The sequence below is a fragment of the Corvus moneduloides genome, chromosome 17, assembly GCF_009650955.1.
Source record: "Corvus moneduloides isolate bCorMon1 chromosome 17, bCorMon1.pri, whole genome shotgun sequence".
Lineage (NCBI taxonomy): Eukaryota > Metazoa > Chordata > Aves > Passeriformes > Corvidae > Corvus > Corvus moneduloides.
Window position 1 is genome coordinate 8,463,085 of NC_045492.1, and position 20,611 is coordinate 8,483,695.

At 59.9% G+C, this 20,611-nt stretch overlaps 2 long non-coding RNA genes and 1 pseudogene across 2 annotated transcripts; 2 read left to right on the forward strand and 1 right to left on the reverse strand.

Annotated features, from left to right (window-relative positions):
- Positions 1-11,637: 11,637 nt before the first annotated feature.
- On the reverse strand, positions 11,638-13,032 carry LOC116452695 (annotated as a pseudogene).
- A 1,408-nt stretch (positions 13,033-14,440) lies between these two features.
- Positions 14,441-17,091, forward strand: LOC116452678. Its single transcript, XR_004243569.1, has 2 exons — positions 14,441-16,447; positions 16,756-17,091. It is a non-coding gene; the product is annotated as an uncharacterized LOC116452678 (long non-coding RNA).
- A 43-nt stretch (positions 17,092-17,134) lies between these two features.
- On the forward strand, positions 17,135-19,057 carry LOC116452677. The gene is made up of 3 exons (XR_004243568.1): positions 17,135-17,490; positions 18,286-18,588; positions 19,012-19,057. It is a non-coding gene; the product is annotated as an uncharacterized LOC116452677 (long non-coding RNA).
- The last annotated feature ends 1,554 nt before the right edge of the window (positions 19,058-20,611 follow it).

Consider the following 20,611-nt stretch of genomic DNA (forward strand, 5'->3'; position numbering starts at 1 on the left):
AGTAGTGTGGCTTTTCCTGCTGGAGAGATTCCTGACCTGTGTTGGGAGCATTTCCCTTGAGCCAGATAACACAGGTGCACACACTGGTGGGATCCTCCTGCTTCCCCTGCCCCTTGCTTAGGTGGCAGCACCACATCTTGTAAGGATTTGTTGGGATGTGGAAGCCTCAAGGGAGCAGCCCTGTGCTGGGGCCTGTGCCACCTTCTCACAGCACCAGGCTCCTTTGGCCACCTGCTCCTTGTACCTGCAGCTTCCCTTTCTTTTGGGCTATATTCCTTAGTTTGGGGATTATTTTTTCTTACTTAAAAGGGATCATCAATCTTAGAGCCTTTTAATGTTCGTAGATGTCTTGGTGGTTTTTAAATGGATTATGGCACCCATGAATTTTAGCTATATATAGAGCTCAATAAACAAGTTATATGGGTCGTGTCCCGGTGGAATGCTGCAGCCTGCTGTGGGTCCCACTTCCTGGGGAGCAACATTCTCACCAAGCTGAGCAGAGCTGGATTATTCACCATTTGTTCTATTTCTTACCCAATCACCCGCGTTCAGCTCCTCAGTGGAACCTTGTTGCTGTCAGTTTGGTTTTTCCCAAAATTGATAGAAATTGAATCAGGGCGATTTCTGTGCCTGAGCTGGGGGTGAGGTACACAGTGTAGAGGGGAAGGAGGAGACGGCTTTGGTTGGAAGCACGGGGACACTTCTTGTATTGATATTTTGCGGGTCTCACCCTGGACAGTCACTTTTGCCATGGGTTGGTGTGATTGTGAGTGTTCTCCCACTGCCGTCTGTGAATCCAGAGTGAAACAATCGCCCCAACGCCAACAGAAATCGAAACTGCGGGGGTTTGCAGCACAGTGTGCAGCCTCGGAAGAGGGACGCGCGTGGGTTGGGATCCCAGGGTGGGTGCGAGCAGGGGGTGCTGCCTCTGCCGGCCCCTCCGGGGCAGGGGGACCCTCTCCCCCCCTGCCCGGCTGCCCCCCGGGAGCAGGACCCGGCACGACCCGCTCCTCTCTGCGCTCCGGCGGTGGCCGGGGGGGCCGGGGCGGCCTCCCCCGCGGGGGCCGGGGCTGGGCCAGCGGCGGTGCCGTGTCCCGTCCCCCCCGCGGCGGCCGGGCCCGTCCCCTCCCACCGTGGAGCCAAGTTCAAACCGCGGGCCCCGGCGCAGCGGGACGGGGCCGGACCGGGCTCCCCGGGGCCGCCGCAGGGGCCGCGCCCGCGGGGCTCCATGGTGAGTGCGCCGGGACACCCCTTCTCCCCGGGACCCCCTTCCTCTTCTCCGGGACACCCCTCCCTGGGACCCCACCGATGGACCGGAGCCCGCTGCACTGCCGGGTTGGGGTCGGCTCGGCCAGGGTGGGACTTGCGGCAGCTGCGATGGGGCTTGGGACCTGTCGGGAGGTGACTGGTTCTCCTGGAATGAGGCTTGGACTGACCGCGGGAGGGGCCGGTCCGCCCGGCAAGGGGCTCGGACTGGTCGGCATGGGGCTGGAGCAGCTGGGAAAGGACTTGCAGCAGCTGGAATGGGGCTGAGCTGGGTCCAAATGGGGCTTGGATCCTTAGGAGGGTCGCGATGGGACGGAGCTCCGTGGGGAAGGGGCTCTGGTCTGGCTGGGGAGGTTGGTCCAGCTGGGATCAGGCTGCTGTGTCTGGGATGAGGCTTAGACCTGGCTGGAATGGGGTTTGGATGTGGCTGAGGGAGAGAACGGAGGGTCTGTCCCTGCCTTGGGGCTCTGGGTGGTGGCAGGGCCCCTTTGGGTAGGAGGGAGTCGGGGACACGGTCCATCTGGCTGGAAGGACCTGGTGACCCCGGTGGGCCCAGGCTGGCGGCAGGAACTGCCCCTTGCTGCCCCGCTGGCTGGGACTGGCAGGAGTGCCACCAGGAGCTGCTCTATCAACAGTGGTGATTCCCCTTATCTCCTCGTATTTGCTGGAGGATTAGAGTGAGGATGAGATTAGCTGTGCCTGTCCTGCACCCGTGCTTCTCCAGGCTGCTCCTTCACTACCAGCTCTCCCTTAGGAAGGGACGTGCCACCTGCCTGTAGCTTGTTGCTGTGGGATAGGGACAAGGGGAGAAGGAATAACCCTAAATCAGCTGCTGAACTTGTTCTCCGTCCTGAAGGGGGAGAAGTCAGGAGCAGGGTTTGCCACCTCGGTCTCTCCCTGCATCCCTCGCTTGTCACTGCTGCTTCCCTGCTTTCCATGGTGGGGGTGGGAAGCACCTACTGCACCCGCTGAGCTCCTGCCCTGGCTGTTCCCTGGACTACTCTGCACTTCCTCCCGGGCTGAGCACTGAGCCCAAGCTTGGCTGTCTTGGAATGCTGGAAATAGTGTGCTTTCTCCTGGAAGTGGGTCCCAGTTGTTTAATAAACCACTTCAGGGAAGTAATTCCCATTTTCATGGTAAAATTGCATGGCCTTGCCTTCCTGGCAGAGGAGGCTTCTGGAGAGTAACCCTTAGACTTTGGTCAGGGTGTCCTCATGGAAGCATTGCTCTCCTTTGATGTCCCTGGGGATTGTACCCTCGGCTCTCTGCTGAATCACCTCTGGGGCAAGATCTCTCAGTGGTTTGCAGGGAGCAAAGCCAGCTGCACAAGGAGGCTCTTCCCTGCCCTTCCCAGCTCCCAGATAGAGCTCAGCACAGCTCTGCTGGAAGATGTGTGGTGATTAAGGAAGCTGAAGAGCCCAGTGGGATTTCTACTGGTTATACAAGGATTTGCTCATATCCTTGCACGTGCCTGTGCTCCGAGATGATGGTTGTGTCCTTGTGTTCCCAGAATTGTGCACTGTTGGATTTTGCATCATGTTAAGCCTCCATCACTCCCGTTGAGCTGCAGGAGCTCAACGGAAGTTTGAAAAGGTTTCCTCACCCTTTTGGAGCCAGGTCCAACTCAGCATTGAGTAGGGTGCACAGAGAAGGTGCGGATTTTGCAAACAAACCCCCCAGGTTCTCACCAAAGGGAAGGACAGATGGAGTCTCCCTGGGCTTGGAATTCAATGAGAGAAATTCTTCCTTCTGCCTTCTTGGAGCAAATGCAGAGGTGGTGGGGAAGGCAGTGAGGTGGGGAGCAGCAGGCGTGGTCTGCAGGCAGAGCTGCGGCCCCTTCCTCCTCGCTCCTGCTTTGGCTGTGGTGCAGGGGTTGCATAGTTGGAAGGAGCTGAACTACTTTCTGCCTGCCCAGACCTGACACCTGTGGCATGGGGGTTGTTTGGGAGGGGGTTGATTTTGGGGGGACTTTTCCTGAAAATGTGAAATGATAGAAATGCCAGGATGGGGCCCCAGTGCTGTGCCACTGCTGAGACGTGTTGAGCGTTTGGGCTCCTTTCCTGGCACAAGTTTTGAGCTCCCCATCCTCACTCTGCTGTTGCTGAGCTGCTCAAATATCCCCAAACCTGGTCACTTGAGCTTGTGCTGGCTTTTCTTCAAAGCCCTGGGACTCATCCCTGCCTCAGAGGGTCCATCCACCCCCTCCCTGTGCCCCTCTGCCAGCTCAGGTGTCAGCACTTGGGGTTCCCCGCTCTGCAGGGGCCAGCACGGGGCTGTTGGGAAGGTTTGGAGCCAGGAGGCTTGGAGGGAGCTGGGATGTGCTGGTGAGAGCAGATGCTTGTGCTGCTTCTGTCTGGCTTGTGGTGAGGATGCCTGAGCCTGGGATGAGCATCCTTTGGGGGTGCTTGGATCTATTTGGGCTGAGGTGTGGATATTGCTGGTGGGGACCAGGCAGCTCCTGCCTCTAGCTCCTCTCCAAGGAGCCTGGCACATCCCTCCCTGCTCCCCTTGGGCTTTGGTGCTTGAGGTTCTCTGGCCTTGAAATGCCACAAATTTGGGATCTACTGGAACCCTGCTGGGGCAGAGAGCTCAGGGATGAGCCCCATAGACTGACACAGGTCCCTGGCACAGCTCTGTGCTAAGAACCTGGCTGCTGGCACCGGAGAGTTCTGTGTGTGCCATGGGCAGCACTGCTGAGCTGGGCTGAAGCTGGAGCAGTTTCCCAAGGTGAGATGGCTCATCTGGAAAGGATGTTCTTTGGGAAAGGAGACAGTTGAGGCTCTTCCATCATGTGTTGCATCTTCAGGTCTGATGGAGCTTCTCACTGGGGGTTGAAGGCAGAGCCCAGAACATTCCTTAATCCCCAGCTGACTCTGAGCCCTTCCCTGGCAGATTTTCCCCCGGGTGCTCTCCTGTGCTGTTCTGCTGCTCCTGCTCGTGGCTGTGCTGAGCAGAGGCAGGAGGTGCAGCATCGCCAAAATCCTCCGGCAGTACCGCGCTGTCATCTTCCATGAGATCCAGAACCTGGTGAGCCAAGGCAGGGATCTGCCTGGGGGCCCAGCCCTGCCTCTGGGAATGCTGCTGGGCTGGATGCAGCCCTGCTGTGGGATGTGGGGAGGGATGAGCTTGGAGGTTTTAATATGGAACTGGCTGCTTTGCCAACAGTGCTGGGGAGGGGGTTGTTTTCAAATGGGGGATCCTTGCTCCAAGTGGAAGGCACCGATCCTGCGAGGTGCTGGATCTTCTTGCTTTATTTCTCCAGAGGAACCTGACTGGGTCGGTGTACAGGAGCGGGAGGGCTGGGCCCGCTTGTCGTTCGGACAAGGTGAGCACCGAGGGACACAGGGCTGGGGCATCGCGTGGGCTGAGCCCTCAGGGAGCCACGGAGCCTCCCCCACTGCCCGGGGTCCTGTGCTTCTCTCCTCTGCAGGACCAGAAGATCCTGCTGTCCATCTACAACATCAGCATGTCCCTGCGGGAGGTGGGGGCCAGCACCCTGCAGGGCCCTGAGGAGCTGGCAGTCTGGAGGGTGGCCAGGAACACTGAGATCGTGCTCCAGGAGAACTGCAGGAAAATCAGCAAGGTAGGAAGCCCTCTACTTCCCAGCCATCCCAGTGGCTCCCAGTTCCCAGGGCTGTGGGCAGACCTTGCCTTGTTTTGTGCTCTCCTGGCTGCCTGTGAGGAGTCTCCAGGCTCTGCCTGCAGCATTCCAGGAGCTGGGGGATGCTGATGGCACATCCATGCCAGGGAGCTTTAGAATAACCAGGGAGGGAAGTTCGGTTGTGGCAGCGTGGGATAGGCTGGGGGGGGGCGGGCGGTTTACCACCACCTCCCCAGTGAGTTTTTCCACCTGTGCCACGATGCCATGGCTGATGGGAGCACAGGGCCTTGTCCTGGGGGGATGCTCATGCTGTGGGTGCATTTACCCAGTCTGGCTCTTGCTCCTGGGTGCTCATAAGCAAGAATTGGGATTTCTCTCCAAAGGGCTGGTCTGGGTTCCTTCGGCATCCCTGGGGCTCTGCCGAGGAGGCTCCATCCAGGAGGATCCTGATGGCAGCATCAGCAATTCATTAACCAGCTGGCAAACCCCAGGACAGTGAAGTGCCAGCTCCCAGCTCTGCCTGACCCTGGCACAATGCTGGCACTGTCTTCCCTTCCACTTCTGGGGACATTGGCTGGGGACAACCCTGCCTGGGGTCTGCTGGTGTGGAATGGAGCTGCTGCTGCTCTGGAGACCTGATCTGGTGTCCATAGATGTGCTGTGGGGTGCACACTGCCAGCTCAGACAGGGACAGCCATCCGTGGGTCCTCTTGGGGACCTGAGACCATATCCTTACCATGGCCATAGGCACTTTGGCCACCCCAGCCATGCAGAGCCTGCGCGTGGTGGCTTTTGTCCCCTGACTAACATCTCTGTGATGCGGGGGGGGAATTCTGCTCCTTCCCTTGCCACATGGAGTGCAGAGCCCACCACACACGGCCCCGGCACAGCCCCGGCACGGAGGACCTGGCTACAGGAGGAAGCAGCTGCGGGAGATCGGCAGGAGGGCGGAGAGGCTGGTGACCTGCTGGGAGAAGCTCAATGTCCTGCACGCACTCCGCCAAGCACCCTGGGACTCGTAGGGACGCCCTCGCCGCACGCCGGGGGATGTGCAGCTCCAGCACCGGGGCTGCCAGTGGCTTGTCTGGGGACCTGGGACAAACTCGGCCCTGAGGGCAGAGGGGTTGCTGCCAGCAGGTGCCCAGCTGAATTCATCCTCCTGCTCCAAGCGGTGCCCAGGGGCCGGATCCACCACCCGTGGTTGGGGCTGGCAGGGTGGTTTGCTGTGGGATGGGTGTGACAGAAAGCTGGAACACCAGAAACACTGGGAAGAAGAAGGGGAAGAACTGAAAATAGAAGGTGAGGGGTGGATTCTGCCTTGCTTCTGGCCCTGCAGCACCTGCTGCTCTTTTGGGGACAATGGGTGTGTTTTGGGGCAGAAAGAGGACAGGTGGGGCCATGGCTCTGGGGGCTCTGCTGGAAGTGGGACCACAGTCCATCTGCAAGGCTCTGAGGGTGTTTGGGCTGTGGATGGGGACAGGTGTCCCTGAGGCACTGCTGGGATATGCACCCACAGTGGACAGGGAAGTCAGGGTGCATCACTGGGCACATGGGGAAACCTGGGGAGTTCCAGTACCCAAAAATCCCAGACAGGTGCAGGGTCTTGAGGCCAGGCTCAGCCTCGGTGACGGGCAGCACTGTGGAGGGGCCCGGCTGCTTGGCACTGTGGGTGCCCCAGCAGGAAGGGAATGGTGGGGTGTGAGGTGAGGTGAAGGGCATCCTCCCTTGTCACTGTGCCCTGCCAGCACCCTGTCTGTGGCCTCCACTGCTCTGTTGGGTGGCAAACAGTCTCTGGGAAGCCATAAATAAAACCTCTCCTTCCCTGGAAGTACTTTGGATGCTTTATCTGGTGATCCAGGGGCTCTTGTGGATGGAGCTGGCACAGTGCAGTGTCTGGGCATGGCGCTGGGCCCATGGAAGGCCAGGCAGGAGCCTACAGCAGTGGACGGCACCATGTCATCCTGCCTCTGCTCACTGGACTTGCATCCCTGGTGTGTGGGCAGTGGAAGACAGGAGCTGCTTTCTTGGGAGGCCATTTCCCCTGGAGCAACAGCCAGGAAGGCCTGCAGTGTGGCCCTGCCTCAGTTTCCCCAGCCCGGCTCCGCCCGTGTGGACGCTGTCCCAGCACTGAGCGGGGACAGCCCTGCGCGGGGATGGCTCTGGAAGACACGAGATGGCAGCAGTGGGCTGTGAGCGCTGAGCGGAGCCGTGTGTTCCCATGGCCACACCAGCATCGCCGGCCCTCGTCCCCGCTCCGGGCAGGGCTGTGGCCAGGGGGGCGGTGAGCGCTGCCGGTGAGTGGGACACCCACCCCTGTGCCCTGGAGGAGATGGGGGGCGGCTTTCCCTGGGGGTTTCTGTGTGGTTCAAACATCCGGCTGGGCAGGGGGGATTCAGGGAGGGGAAATCAGGGAATGCTTAGGGGTCGTTGCCCCCCCCCCCTGCGTCTGGGAACTGGGCTGGAAGGAGCTGGAAGGGCCGTACAGCCAGGGGTGGGTGGGAGAGAGCCCTCCCTGCCCTGGACACGTCGGAGTCTCCAGGTGTGGCAGGGTGCAGGCAGGACCCCTTGACTGGTGGGGCAGGACAGGGACCCTGTTTGGGGGGTGAGAGCAGGGGGGTGCAGCCTGGGAATGCTGCTCTTGTGGGGTCCCTGGAAGATGCTGTCTGCCTGGCATGGGGCAGGTTGGCAGCAGGAGCCATCCAGGGAGCCCCAGCTCGTCACATCCCAATGCCAGCAGCCTCCCGGTGCCGTGCTCCTCCCCGGCTGGCCCCTTAGTGCCTGGGCTTCTTCCTCTCAGCTCCGTCTTCCTCCTTGGGAGCGAGCACTGCCCTTTCTCTGCCTCCACAAGAGGTTTTGCACTGGTTTAATTCCTAGTTTTTTTCTTATTCTCCCTCCCCTATCCCAACCACCGTCCCTCCACAGCCTGCTGGCATCCCAAAATAGCCCTCTTGATGCTTGATATCCCATGGATGAGGCTGGGGGCCACGGCAGGACCTGATAGCTCCTGCACCAACAGGATTGGGACGGTGGCTTGGGACAGGGTGACTCACAGCCTTTTTCTTTATCAAGGCTGGAGCAAAGTCCCCTCTTCCAGTGACCTGTCAGCACCTTCCCAGATAAACCAAAGCAAAACCCACCTCCCTTTACTACCCTTCCCTCACAGGCAGCTGCTGCCGAGCTGGGAACCTGGTGCGGCAGTGGGAATGAGTGCATGGAAAGGAAGGAAAGAGTGAAGGAAGAAGCAACCGGGAGGGAGGGGGAAAAACGAGGTCGAAGTGGTGGTGGAATCACAGCAAAAACAGCCGGAAAAAGGAAACAGGCCCTGAAAAGTCAAATAAAAATAGCAGCGAGGCGAACCCAAGTGTGCAGCACATGGGAGTGAGCGCATTTCCTTCGAGGGCAGCACCGCACGCTCCCGGCTGCTCTGGGGGGGCCGCTCTGATGTGGCTCCAGCCGCTGCCATGGCCCCCCCAGTGCCCCCGTGCTGTGCCAGGCACTTGGCAGCAGCTCAGCGCCCAGCCAGCCCCCGCCTCGCCCGGGGTCCCTGCGTGCCCTTGTGCAAGCCCCTGCACACTGGGGCTGCGGGGACGTGGCAAAGGCTGCACACGGGTGTTAGAGCTGAAGGGGTGCAGGGCCGTGCCCGCACCCCCGCCTTGTGCCCTGTGCCGCCGGCGTCGCTTTGCCAGATGCATCCGAGCGCTGTGCGAGCAGCACAATCTCGGCTTCCTCCCCTCCCCGCTTGTTTTGCAATCACAGCAGGGTCCCGCTGGGAGATGGGGGTTGGTGGAGGGGCTGCGGGGACAGGGATATGGGCGAGGATGGGGGGTGGTGCTCCTTGCCAGGACCAGTGGGCTGCATCCCAGCCCAGCTTGGGGCTGAGCTCGGAGGCAGCAGCAGAATCCAGGGGCAGTGTCTGGGGGACAGTGCCGGGGGATCAGTGGGGTACTGTGCCTGAGGCCCATAGAGGGGTGCAATGCCCTGGTGCTGTGCTGCGGGTCCACAACAGGGTACCGTGCCCAGGGACTGCACTTGGGGAGCTTTGCCAGAGGTCCACACTGGGGGAACATGCCTGGGGACCATCCTGGGGGATGGGGGCTTCTGTGATTCCACAGAGGCACATTTCAGCCCTCCTCACCACCACTGTCCCACTGAAAGGCAGCTGTCCCTGAGCCGTCACTATCTTGGGGTGCCAGCAGTCCCCTTGGCTCCAGGGGACCCTTGCCCACATAAGCCCCCTGCTTCAATCCTCACTCCCTTTGCAGCGGTCCTGGCAGTCCTGGCACATGCAGGCTGTGTCTGTTGGAGGAGAGCAGTATTTTGTTCTCTCCCATCTCCCTGAAGCTTCATGAAGCTGCTGAAAGCCCAGATTTACAGTGTGATAAACGCTGGAGGCTCTGTGAAATATCTGACTGCTCCATCCTTTGGAGAGTGACTGGTTTGGAGGAGCGGGGAGCACTGGGCAGCACACCCAGAGGCAGAACAGCGGGTCCCAGGGAAGAGGGATGGTCGGGACTGGGGCTGATGAAGCTGAGCCACGACCCAGGTGGGTCCCAGCACCCCTGGCCATGGGTCACGGGGTGCCTGAGCCCCTCTGGGCAGTGGGAAAACGCTGAACCCCCATCATTTCTTGGGCCTCTTGCTGGTTTTGGAGCATCTGCCGACCAGATTGTGCTGCGGCGTGCCGGGGTGCCCGTGCCAGGACATGCCAGCCGGGAGGAGGGGTGTGCCCGGGCCCAGCTCCGGGTGTGCTCCCTTCCTGCGCCCTCATCGCTCGCTCCCCTACTGGGTGCCGCGGGCTGCTCAGCGGGAGCCTGCGTCCTCATCCTCACTGGGAAGGGCTAGGAGATGCTGGAAAGTGGCTCTGCCTGCTCCACTGTCTCCGACAGCAAGAGGTTCGCAGCCTCGGGGCTGTGCCTGCATGTGGGTGTGAGTGAGTGCTGGGATGTGTGGGCATGGATGTGTCCGTGCGCACATGTGTGTGTGTGTGTACCTGTGTGAGTGTACCTGTGTCTCTGGGCACATGCCTGGGGTGTTCCGAGTGTGTGCAGGGCTGTGCACACACGTGTGTGTGATTCCAGGTGTGCACACGCCTGTGCCTGTGGCTCCTCTCTACGGCTGCTTCCCGACGGGATGGCTGCAGGCCCTGGTGCCGCTGTCCCCGTGCCCCGTTCTCCCCGTGCCGGGGCTGGCATTGGAGCCAGCAGGCCTCGACACGGGGGCAGCCACCGAGCCTGGGGTGACGGCTCTCACGGGGGCTGGGTGCTGCCGACCCGGCCCCGGTGTTATCGCGGCTCCCCGGGCCGGTGCCGGCTCTGGCGGGTGCCCTCATCCAGCAGTGGGGAGGGGCCCCGCCGGTCCCCGCTCCGATGGCTCCACACTGTCACGGGGTACATCCACACCGACCTGCCAAGAAGCTGGGGGGCTTCTGGGGCTCGGCTGGAGAAGGGGGAACCAAGCTGCCTCCCACCCCCATGGCCCCTGGCCCCACTGCTCGGCCCACAGCATCCTGCGCCGGGGCCCATTGTTCGGCCGCGCCGGGCTGCGGGGCAGGATTTCTTTGTCAGAGCTCGGCTGTATTTTATTCTAACAATTAACCAAACACGCCCGGGCCTCCAAGCCTGTTTGTGATTATTGGAGGGCGAATTCCCCAGCCTCTCTCCCTCTTGGTGTTGGCTCCGCCTGGGGCTGCACCGGGTGGAAGGGATCCAGCCCCTCTCCCACCCGCTCAGGGTTGGGGACCCCCAACCGCGCCGGCAGCCCCCCACTCCTGCAGCCAGCGCTGGGGGGCTCGGTGGCCTCGACCCCCTTGGGAGGCCGCGAGCATCGCCCGCATTGTCTCGGCAGCAGCGGGATCCGAGGGGGCGCAGGGGCAGTGGTGATTCATGGCAGGGGGGATGTGAATCACAGCCCTCGCTCTCCGGGCAGGATGCGGCCCTGCGCTCCCAGCTTGCCGCATGCCAGCCATGGACCGCAGGCTTTGTCCTCCGCAGGGTGGAAGCGGCTCGCTGCCCGTGGTGGGATGGGATGGGGCCACTGCTCTTCCTGGGATGCTGGCGCAGCTTTCCGAGCTCCAGCTTCGGGGTGGGACGAGGGTGCTGTGGGCTGTGAGTGCCTCCTGCATCCTGGCTCTCTCCGAGGCTCCTCGCCGTGCTTGGGCTTCATCCTCATTGCTGCACCAGTGGTAAAAGAGCTGGGGCTTCCCTTTACAAACTCTCCCGAAGGGTGAACTGCCCAGCTCAGGTTATCAAGTTCCTGTAAAGTCCTTTGCTTGAGGCCATCTCCCTGATGCTGCAGTTCCACACTCCAAGCAGTGGATGCTGAGTTCCTTTCCTGTAGCTGTGGCCTGAGCTGGCAGCCCCCTCCAGGTGTTGCTCGTTGTGGGCAGGGGAATCTGGAGCTGAGGGTCGGGGTGGGCACTGAGGATGATGCTGCTCACTGAGAGCAAAGCAGCCGGAGCCGGTGCCCTGCAGAGCAGCCATCTGGGTTCGTCGGGGGCTGTTAACCATCCCGGGGCTGACATCCTGAGGTTGTTTCTCTGCTGCCGGGAATGAACGGATGCTGGGAGACACTGGGGTACATGAGGAGGTTTGCAGCTGCAGGGTGGGAGGACGGAGAGGGGACCAGTGCTGTGGTGCTGGCCCAGCTTCTCCAGCATCCTCGGCAGCCAGAGCCAGGCCTGGCGCAGGAGTGAGTGCAGATAACATCTCCTGCCTGCTGATCCTGCCGGTGACATTGCCTGGCCCTCCCTGCAGCTGCATGCACGCCACTGCCTAAACCTGCTCCTTCAGAGCCAGGGCTCCTTCCTCAGCGCTGTTGTCTGGCCCTGGGCTCTCAGCCTGATCCTGGATCTTAAAATACAGCGAATCATCGAAGCAGAGCCGCTCGGGCGGCCGGGCCAGGCAGGGCAGCCGGAGGGCGGCACCGGTGAGCAGCCCGGCGAGCAGCGAGGCACCGACGGCCACCGCCAGCCCCGCTGCCTGGCACAGCGCCTGCCCGCCCCCCCCGCGGCCCCCCCACTGTCCCTCCACCACCTCGCTGGCATTGCCCCCAACGGGGGACGGCTGAAAGGAGTGGGACCCGGAGGTGTCCTTGGACGCCACCAGGACGGCCACGACGCTGGCTGCGGCGCCGAGGATGCCGGGCAAGCCGTGGAGGTTGTGGATGCCGCACTGGTCGTGGAATGTGAGCTTCCTCCCCAGGAGCGGGGCGAGGAACCTGAAGCCGAGGACACACACCACGGCCGAGAGGCTGCCGAGGGCAAGAGCGGCCACTGGTGGCATGGACATGTCGGCCACCACGCCGATGGCCACCCCGCCGGCCAGGCTGCCGTTCTGCAGGTGGCCGGGGCTGAGCCTGCCGTCCCTCTCCAGCAGGCTGGAGGCCACAACAGTGGTTATGGCGCTGGCATTCATGGCCAGGAGGGTGTTCAGGATGGCGCGGTGCTGGGCATTGCCCGGCTGGCAGAGGACAGCCACGAAGCTGGGCCAGAAAACCCAGAGGATGAGTGTCCCCACCAGGGACATGAGATCAGAGCGGGATGTTGGGGTCTCCTTGGGGTGCAATGGCTGCTGCGTTGCCCTGAACAGACCCTTGGAGACACCGAGGCCAAAATAGCAGGAGAAGACGTGGATCGTGATGGTGCCACCCACATCCTGAACACCCAGACAGGTGACAATGACCCACTCGCTGGTGAGGTAGACGGGGATTTCACAGATGGCCATGACGAGCAGCTGGCAGGGGCTGGCCCTCCCCAGGATGGCCCCCACGGAGATGAGCACTGTCACAGCAGCGAACTCAGAGATGAGGAGTTTGTGGAGGTCCAGGTGGATCTGGCCGTGGTGGAAGTGGTGGAGCAGGCCCTGCAGCACCAGTGCCCACTGCACGGAGAAGATGAGCAGGAGGAAGTTGTGGGTGAGGGCACTGAACCCATAGCGGGGCAGGAAGGTCAGCAGGAGTCCCAGTCCCACCACCAGCATCACCTGGATATCCTGGAAGAAGGGGAAGGTGCTGTAGACCTGGTTGGCCACCAAGATGGTATCCTCCGCCTGTGCTGAAGCCTCATCATAGGCGACAAAGAGGGCAAAGAAGAGGAGCAGGGCACCCTGGAAAAGCCCCAGGAAGAGGGGCAGGAGGCGACGGGAATGGGTGGAGGGTGGCATGGCCATCCTGGAGTGGGCAGGAGGGGATGGTGGTCAGTGGTCAGCAGGGCACTGGTGTAAGATGACAGCCCAGCAGCACTTCTGGGGTGAGCTCTGCGTGCTCCTACATCGAGGGTTTTATGGCCATGGTTAACTTTTAACCAAAGATCTAAGTTCATGTGCCAGAAGAGGAGGGGTTTGCCCCTCCCTTCTTTAAACACAACACCCATAAAATAGCCACATGTTCTTGTTTGGCCACTATAAAAGTGGACATGAGGGGCATTATGATTTTGAAGGGAAATAAGAAAAACCTGAGGTGGGGCAGACAAGGGAGAAGGAGTTTGGTGAGGAGCTGGCCAGGGATGGCAGTACCATGGCACTCACCCCCATTTAACTTATCCCCATCCAGGAACAGGGACCTCCCTGCTGCAACCCTGAAATGATGCTGGCAGCTCAGACAACCCCAGCTCCTGGTCTGGCTCTTCCACATCCCTCTCCAGGTTGGCTCTGGCACTGCCGCCATCCCATTCCGTGGGATGATGCACGTTTTCCTCATCCACCACTTGGATGTTGAGAAGCACCATAAAGCTCCAAAGTCAGGGTTGAAAAGATCCTTTTCTCACAGGTTTGCATTGGCTTAAATGGCTGGAAATTCATTAACAATTAGCGCGCGAGAAAAACAAAGACCAGAGCAGCCAAGCAGCTACCCCGAAGTTTCTGGGTTGCTGCTTAGTGTGACATTTTGCCAGTGAATGTCTGGAAAAAAAAAATTAAAAAAAAATATATGAGAACCACAAGAACAAAAGGCAGAAGGGTTGGTAAATATTTGTTCCAGAGAGGAGATATTTTTGTGCTGTCCCTGATCTCAACACCCCTGCCGCGGGCGCTGGCTCCGCGCCGCTCTTCGTCATTGTTACTGGAGGATGAGGCAGGCGAGGGCGCAAAATGGGAAACAATTGTTGAATAATCTGTGCGAGGCTCCTCTGCCAAACCCTCCCCGGCCATTTTTCAACCCAAAGATGCTGGAAATGGGGGCAACAGAGAGGAGGAGGTTGTGCTTTGAAGGCAGTGCCTTTGACGGGTGAGGAGGGGTTGTGTTGCACCCAAGCCATGGCCAACGGCAACAGAGGGGTGGTGGGAGCAGTGGGGGTTTTGGGATGGGAGTCGGGATGCTTTGTCTGCCCCTAACATGTCCCTGCTGCACGGCTGGTGATGCTAATGGCAATGGATGCTCCTATGGGGATCCCTCACCCAAGGAAATGTGCGGCTGGGGTCTTCATGGTGCCATTCGGCTCTCTCTGGTATCCCTGGGGTGGCTGGGGATGGGATGGGATGGGATGGGGTGAGGAGGCAGGTTGCCCCTATTGCTCCTGCCTCTGCCCACACAGGGGCACAGCCTGACCTGCCTCCCGTGACTGGTGCTGGCTCCCAGCTCCACCAGGCAGTGACATGAGGGACAAAGGGACCCAGGCAAAGCCTCCCCCACCCCTTGCTGGTGTAAAAAAGGCAAAGAAGGGGATTTCAGCCCCCAACTCCTCACCTGTGACTCTTCGCACACCATGCCAGCCCATCAAGGGGATTTTCATGGAGCCAGCCTGGTGCAGTGAAACTTCTTTGGTTGACTGTGGGTGAGATACAAGCAGAGATGCTTGGAGCAGGTTGTGCTCCTGGGATGGAGGAGCTGGGCTGCTCTTAGAGAGCTGAGGAAGCATTTTGGCTCTGGATCAGCAGGATTTGGGCTCCTCTTGGTGTGGCCAGTGGTGGGTGCTGCCTGTTTGCTCCTCTCCTGCTCCCCACAGCATCTCAGCCTGCCTCTTCCCACTTTGGTTTGGGGTCTTTTAAAGGTGTGGTTAAATCAAACGCTGAAGAGAAAAGCTATGAAACAGGTCTTTTAAGAAACAGAGTGCTTGGAAGATTTCAAGGTTATGGCACAGTGCCTCCTGCAAGGAGGAGGAGGAAGATGCCGGAGGGATGCATCCTCCTGGAGCATCCCAACACTGCCAGATCTGCTGGAGAGGACAAGCAGCACATGGGGAGATTTGGGATATAAATGCTCTCCTGGATCTGGCCATCTTCTCTGGCAAGGGGCAGAAGTGTGGGGCACCAGGAGGCTGGGGTCCCTTGCTGGACTCTGCAGGGTCAGGAGATGCTGGGGGGACACACAGGGAAGCTCCTGTGCAGGGCTGGGCTGCCGGACTCAGTGCTTGGGGATGGGGTGTTTGAGGGGGTGGCAGGGCTCGGTCAGCGGGCAAGAGGGAGTTGCAGGCTTAGCAGGATGTCCTTGGACACATGATCTTTTTCCACCTGGAAATATTTCTCTGGCAGCACTTGGGGATTTGGGATGTTTCTCTGGGCTCCTGGGATTCCCTGTGACCCACAGCCCCTCACTTCCCTACCAGCAGCACCCTCAGCTCTGCCACATCCACAGGGCCAACCAACACCACATTCCTTTGATGAGCTGTTGGGTACCACCACCCCCTTCCCTTGGGAAAAGTCCATCCTGTGAGCCTTTCCACTTCCCAAACCAGATGAGGCACAAAAAGCAGTGATGCCCAAGTGATCCCCAGGCTGAAGACCCCACAGCTGAGAGAGGGGAAACTCCGCTGGGATGCAGATTAAAAAATAACCTTTATGGCACCCATAAAAGAAGGTTGAAAATCCAAGAGGTCGCTGGAAAGGTGAAAGTCCCCCCCCAGCCCTCGAGCACCCCTGAAGGCAGCGAATGATTAACCCTACAGTGCAGGGTGCACCATCGGGATGCCACGGTCTCTGTGGGGAGAAGGTCCAATCCCTCCAGTAACATTTTCCAGGCACACCAAGTTTTCTCTTGGCACCAAAGGAGAAGGGATGGAGGAAGCATCTGGCAAGGGCCTGGGCAGTGGGGAGGGAGGGGAGCATTGAATTCCACCCCCCACATCCCCCCTTCACTGGGGGAGGGCAGTTGTTTTATGGCAGGAGGACTGGGGAACCATTTTAGCAGGATCCACGCTGGGACTGCTGGAGGAGTTCCCCGCTGAGGGCTGGATACAAAGAAAAGCTGAATTAACCGAGGGTCATATAAGGCAACAGGATCTGACAGATCCGAGCCAATATATGCTGGCAGCAGCCAGTCCATGGCACTGTGAGAAACACTCCTGCAAATTTAACAAATCCCCATGGTCTAGAAAGTCATGTACAAGAAATTACTAATGAAGGGATCTAGTCATATCTGGATTTCCAGACGTTGGTCATGCTCCCACCGCGTTCTGCAGGCCATATAAGTACATGGATCTGAATCCTGAGTGCTGGAGACCGGGAGGATTGTTACGATCATCTTGCCTGACCTCCTGCGTCAGACGAGGGCTCCCGGCGAGGAGGGGATACCAGGCGCTGGCGGCTGGATTCTGCGGCTGTGCCGAGCTGGGGATGGACGGATGGAGAGAGAAACCTGAAGGAGAGCAAGGTTTGGGAATGCTGCTGTGGCAATGGAGTAGCTGGGTGCTCCCATCAGCCAGTGGTGATGCTCTGGCACCCAGGTGGGTGCTGGAGACCCACTGCTGGGCGGGAGGGAGCAGGAGCTCCAGATTCATCCCTGCAGGGCAGCACCATGTGATGGGAAGAGACTGCTGACAACACCCCCAACCTTGGAATCACTCTTCAACCGGCTGCTCCCTTCAGCCTGGAGCACCCCAAAATTCCCCCTTCCCTAAAGACCCTGCCAGAAAGCCGGGCTACCTGCACAGCTCTGACTCAGTTCCATCCCCTCCATAGATCCTACACAACCGCCCTCCTGCTGCCTTAATGAGCCGGGAGTGATCACCGGGAATGTTTTCAGAGCTCCGGACCAGCTGTGACCCCGCGAGCCCCGGTGCCGGCTGTCAGGCGGTGGGCAGGGGGCCAGCCCCCTCCTCCCCAGCCCCTCGCAGCCGGGTCCTGCCGGGTGGGGGGACACAAAGCCGAACAGACGTCACCCCGGCATCACGCGGTCCGAGTGGCCTTCTCCATCTTGTTAGCACATTGTGTAACACAACATGTGGAGGCGCTGGGACCGCACACGCATGAACTCCCCGACAGCCCAACCGGGGGGAAAAGAGGGAGGGGGAAAAAAAAAAAAAAAAGAAAAACCCAAGAAAAAGAAAAAAAAAAAAAAGGAAGCAATTTAAGCTTTGAATCTTTCTCTTTAAAATGTTCTCATGGCTTCATTAGAATTTGCAGCCACAGAGGCTTTGAAGAGCATGGTATAAGGAGTGAAACATCTGGAAAAATTAGGATTAATGAAAACATAATTCCCAAGACTAAAGGAAAGATTAAGCCTGCGTTACCACTTGTGTGTTCCACAGCTTTTCCCCAGCTCGTAACGCTGAACTTATTAAATCGCCCTGAGCTGAGTTTTCCTTTTCTCTCTCCCTCCCCTATGGAGCCCAATGGAAGTGGCTGATGCCAAATGTAAGGATAACCAACTGTGCTGGCCAGCGCTGGCGTGAGCGCACCCGGCCCTGGGCCCAGGTGGGCACCCACTTCCCAGCAGAGCTGCGAGGGGTCCCTGGGCAGGGGTGGGGGGTCCCGTGGGTTCTGGGGTGGTCTGCACTGGGCTGGTGGGTGCTGTACCCCGTTGGGGCTGCACCTGCTCCTGCCTGGGGTCCTGAGCAGAATGGGGACTGAGCAGCTCGTGGGATGGGTGATGCTGGGGAATTAAAGATAAATTAATTAATGCCCTGCTCTGCTGCTGGATGCTTGGCCAGGGTGAGACTGAAGTGGCCCTGAGGTGCTGGTGTCTCTGAGTGGTGTTTCTGTGAGAGCAAGGGTAGCCCTGGTGATATGCCATGCTGTGCCATGCTGTGCCATGCCACGCCACTCCATACTGTGCTGTGTCATGCCATACCATGCTGTGCCACACAATTCCATGCTGTGCCATGCTGTGCCGTGCCTTGCTCTGGCACCACCCCTGCTCCAGGATCCGGGCTGTGACCAGGGGCTTGGGACATGCCAGCCCCATGCCAGCTGGAAATGTTTGGCTTTGCCACTGCAGTGCTGGAGGGTACTGGGGGGGGTCACACTGGCTGTGCCAGCCCCTGTTCAAGCCCCCTGAACAGTGCAGGCCTGGGGTCTTGGGCAGCTCTGAGTGGAGCTCAGCCACACTGAGGGAGCCTCTAGGGAAGTTGCTCTGGGGTGACAGACCCTTTGTCCCTGTAAAATCTCGCAGCAAATCCTCTCTGTTGGGCCAGTGATGCCACCAGCAAGTACCGCTGGTGGGTTCCAGCACTGGTTTGGGAGGGTCACATCGGATGTTTGTCCCTGCAGCTTCATCACCACAGAGGCTGATCTGCACAGATGGATGGGTCTCGGGTCGGAGTGTGTCCCTCTCCAGACCAAGAAGCCATGGAATCATAGAGCTTCTTGGGAAGAAGGAAAACAAGGAGAGCTCATTCCATCATGCCCTCATCCATCCCCCCCCCAGCCGGACACTGCCAGCTCCACACCTAGGCTGGCTCTGCTGAGCAGCCCACCACAGCGACCCCGGCAGCTGGAGCCAGCAAACAGCTGCAGCCCCCTGCAAGGATCGGGATTTTCCGAGGGATGGGGACAGAGAGCAGCACCTGTTCTGTGAGTCTCTGCTGGGATTTGGGTGGGCTCTTGCCTGCTGGGTGCTCCCCACGACGTCAGGGTGAGGGAATCAGAAGTTTTCTGCATCCCCTCCTTGCCCGCTGCCCCAGATTATGCCAGGACTGCATCGGGATGGGGCCAAAGGTGTGTTTTGAGCCATGCACGTGAGAACAGGGCTCACTTGCCCCAGGCCTGGTTGAAAAAGGCTGCTTTGCCCCACACACGAAGTGAAGGAGGAGGCAGCGTGCCCAGGCCACTCCCCAAGAATGGGAGGCTCCCAAGGGACTCAACGGGACCCCTTTCTCCCTCCTTCCCACGCTGCTGTCCCGCTCAGCTCCAGCTTGTTTTCCAGAGAGGAAACCGGCAACCTTGCTATTATTTTTTTTTCTAATTTTTTTTTTTCTATTTTCCTTTTTCTCCCAGTGTGAGCGGCGGGGCCCAGCTGGGGGGCAGCGGTGCCGGGTGCCGGCGGGCGCCAGGTGCCGGCGGGGCGGCGCGGGAGGTGCCCGGCGGCCGCGGGGGGACAAAGCCGGCGGCGGCCCGCGGCGCTCGAGGCCGTATTGTGTGAGCGAGGAGGAGATGGATGAAGGTCACATCCTGCCACTCTTCCGATGCCCGGCACCAGGAAAAAGCTGCGCTTTGTAAATATAAAAATAAACAACAAACTCTTCCCCCCATTTACCACCTTCCCCCCGCCCCAAAGAAAACAACAACAGCCCCCGCGGCATCGCAGCCACCTGCTCGGGGAAGTGATTTTTCATATAGGCAGGAAACGGGGGTCTAATTAAATCTGGGGTCAAGAACATAAAGGGAGAACGAAGTTTATTTAGGAGTCCTCGAGGAGGGTGGGAGGGGGATGCTCAGCAGGGCTGTGGGGGAACCACAGGACGGTGTTTTGGTGGGGCTGGAGGGGAACCTGGGAGTGTTTTGGCCTCAGGGTGGGTGGCAGGGCACCACCTTCCTTCTGCCAGCGGGTCCAGCGTGCCACAGCGGACAGTGGTGGCAGCTCGGTCCTCACCAGGGCAGGGATGCTCCGGGGGACTCCCCACTCTCCCTGTCCCCCTGCGGGTAGAGAAAGGAGCCCGGGGAGCGTCACGCTCAGACCTACAAGAGTGTCCCCAAGCCTTCAGCGAGATCATATGAGGTTCCTGTTTCACAAGACGGAGGATGGCATTTCCATTGTGCTCGCCGGGGATGTGTTGCAACGGGGCAGCCGCTTCCATCCTTTGTCCTCCTCCCCGCAGAGGAGGAGTCTCAGCCTCTGCCAGGGTCACACCCTGGCCCCCCCCAGCCACCAAATTTGGCTCCACTGGCCGCGGCAGCCCTCCTCGCCTGGTCCCGTCCGCAGGCATCACCCCACCGCCAGCGCTCTCCGGCTCCAGAGGTGCCTCCTCGCAGCCACCGCGCTGGATGCCCTCGGCCGGGGGTCCCCACCAGGTCAGGGACACTCCAGCAAGGTGATACCCACCTCGAGCCGCTCCCAGCGCTGACCCTGGGGTGCTCCAGCTGCCTTCCCCTGGCCGCTGCAGGGCTCCTGCCTAATTTTCACCACCAATTAGCAAACTGACCCCAGCAAAGCCCAACTGGGGAGCCCTGGGTGATGCCCCGGCCCCTCTCCCATGCCCGCAGCGGGGAGCTTCCAGCTTTTAGGAAGCTTTGCAGAGACCTTTGCCTTTGGGTCGGGTGCTCCCAGCCTGGACCCGCTTTCTATTCCCCAGCAGGAGTGTGCCGAATATAAAGTATCACAGCATTGTTATGAAAAATAATTCAAACCCACCAAAAAGGCCAGCAGCAGATGGAAGGGCGAGATCGGAGCAATCCAGGCTGACTGTAACCCTTCGTGGGTGGGGAAGGCAGGGCATGCAGGGGACCAGCATCCACATCCCAGCTCTGCTGCTGGTGCTTGCGGGTGTGGAAGGGAAGGTGATGCGCTGAAAGTGTCCCAGTGCAGACTGTGGGCAGGACAGGGAACGGTTTCCCATGGGAAAGGGGGAACTCGTGCCTAGGGGCTCATAACACAGTG